Source organism: Charadrius vociferus, unplaced genomic scaffold (assembly GCF_000708025.1).
Source record: "Charadrius vociferus isolate BGI_N301 unplaced genomic scaffold, ASM70802v2 scaffold1315, whole genome shotgun sequence".
NCBI classification, from domain to species: Eukaryota; Metazoa; Chordata; class Aves; order Charadriiformes; family Charadriidae; genus Charadrius; species Charadrius vociferus.
The window spans coordinates 56,481-58,461 of NW_009648552.1; the positions used below are offsets into that span (position 1 = coordinate 56,481).

The 1,981-nt window shown below is 63.8% G+C and overlaps 1 protein-coding gene across 1 annotated transcript in view; it reads right to left on the reverse strand.

The window, feature by feature from the left end:
- The window catches only part of DTX1 (deltex 1, E3 ubiquitin ligase), an 11,703-nt gene that overhangs the window by 8,122 nt on the left and 1,600 nt on the right, over nt 1-1,981 (reverse strand). The window lies entirely within an intron of this gene.

Here is a 1,981-nt window from a genome sequence, read left to right on the forward strand (position 1 = left end):
GAGGAGGGGGCGAGGCCCCCCCCCCCCCGGCTGCCGGCGGAGAACCGCTCCTCCTGCCCCCATCCCGAATCCCACCGCCAGCTCACGTCCACATCCCACTGCCCGCTCCTGTCCACAGCCCGCTCACATCCCTGCCCTGCATCCCGCTTGTGTTCACATCCATGCCCGCTTCCTCGCATTCGTGTCCCCCATCCTGCTGCTCGCTCATGCCCGCATCCCGCATCCCACTCACATCCATATCCCGCACCCACTGGTCCTTGCAACTGCATCCCATGTCCCGCTGCCCACTTGCAGCTGCATCCCCGCTCCTGTCCACAGCCCGCTCACATCCCTGCCCTGCATCCCGCTTGTGTTCACATCCATGCCCGCTTCCTCGCATTCGTGTCCCCCATCCTGCTGCTCGCTCATGCCCGCATCCCGCATCCCACTCACATCCATATCCCGCACCCACTGGTCCTTGCAACTGCATCCCATGTCCCGCTGCCCACTTGCAGCTGCATCCCACTTCCCCTTCACATCCACATCCCACATCCCGCTGCCCGCTCAGATCTACGTCTGCATCCACATCCACATCCCGCATCCCGCATCCCACATCCCGCATCCCGCATCCCACCTCAGCATCAGTGCCCGAGCGCCCTTCTCAGGGACAGTTTGTACGTTTTACAGAGCTCCACAGGGCGAGCACGAAGAGAAGGAGGCCTTTCAGTTGGCAACGATTAAATGTTTCATGATTTAGGGGTTTATTCTATTAGTGATAGGAGAGCCCTGATGTGATAATCTCCAATTAACAGGAAGCCACATCCTGCATCCCCCACCCCACCCCCTGCATCCCACTGCCTGCATCCCACTGCCCGCTGACATCCACATCCCACATCCCGCTGCCTGCTCACATCCACATCCACATCCTGCATCCCACATCCCACATCCCGCATCCCACTGCCCGCCCACATCCACATCTTGCATCCTGCATCCCACATCCCGCTGCCCGCTCACATCCACATCCTGCATCCCGCATCCCACATCCTGCATCCCGCTGCCCGTTCACATCCACATCCCGCATCCTGCTGCCTGCTCACATCCACATCCCGCATCCAGCTGCCCGCTCGCATCCACGTCCTGCATCCCGCATCCCACATCCCGCTGCCCGCTCGCATCCACGTCCCGCATCCCACCACCGCAGAGCAGAGGGGGACGAGGGGAGGACACCCCAGCCCGTGCCTGTGGGCAAACGCATCTCTAGGTCCCCAAGGGCCACCAGTCGCCCCCAGCCCCACAACTTCTGTCCCCTCTGCCAGCTGTGCCGGAGCTGCAGGGCCCGGCCGGCGTCCCCAGGGCCACAGGGAGGGGACGTGCGTCCCCGCTGCTCGGAACGGGGTCACCTCGTTTCACACCGTCGCCGTTTTGGCTTGGGTTTCTTTGTCCCCAGGCATGGCATGAGCGAAGCCCCCACCTCGTCCCCGGCCTCCTGCCCGCCATCCCCGTGTCCCCGTGCCATAGCGGGCACCAGGAGCACCCTCAGCACAGGGGACCCTCGTGTCCCCGAGCACCACGGGAGCCCGGAGACATTTGACAGCCTCCAAACCTGCCTGCCCGCAAGCCACATCCGAGGGCAGAGATGATGGATGGAGGCAGATACTGGGATGGGACACGCAAAGGTGACAGTGATGAGGATGATCTACGGGTTGGCTGCGTCCCCTGCGATGCCACCCCCGCTGATAGCCTCTGGGGACAGCAAAGCCTCTCTCTCAGCAGCCCTGTCCCCAGGTCCTGCTGGCACGGGGACGGCGGTACGCGGGGACATTCCGGAGAAGAGCTATTTTGCTCCTGGCGGGGACACGTCACCCCCATCCCAATGTGGTCCCCGGGAGCACCCGGCACCATGGCCATGGGATGTGATGCCGGGTGGCTGCTGTCAGAGGATGGGTCCTGGCCAAAGCCGGCAGGAGCTGGCATGGGGACAGCCAGGGTGTCCCAGTGGCAC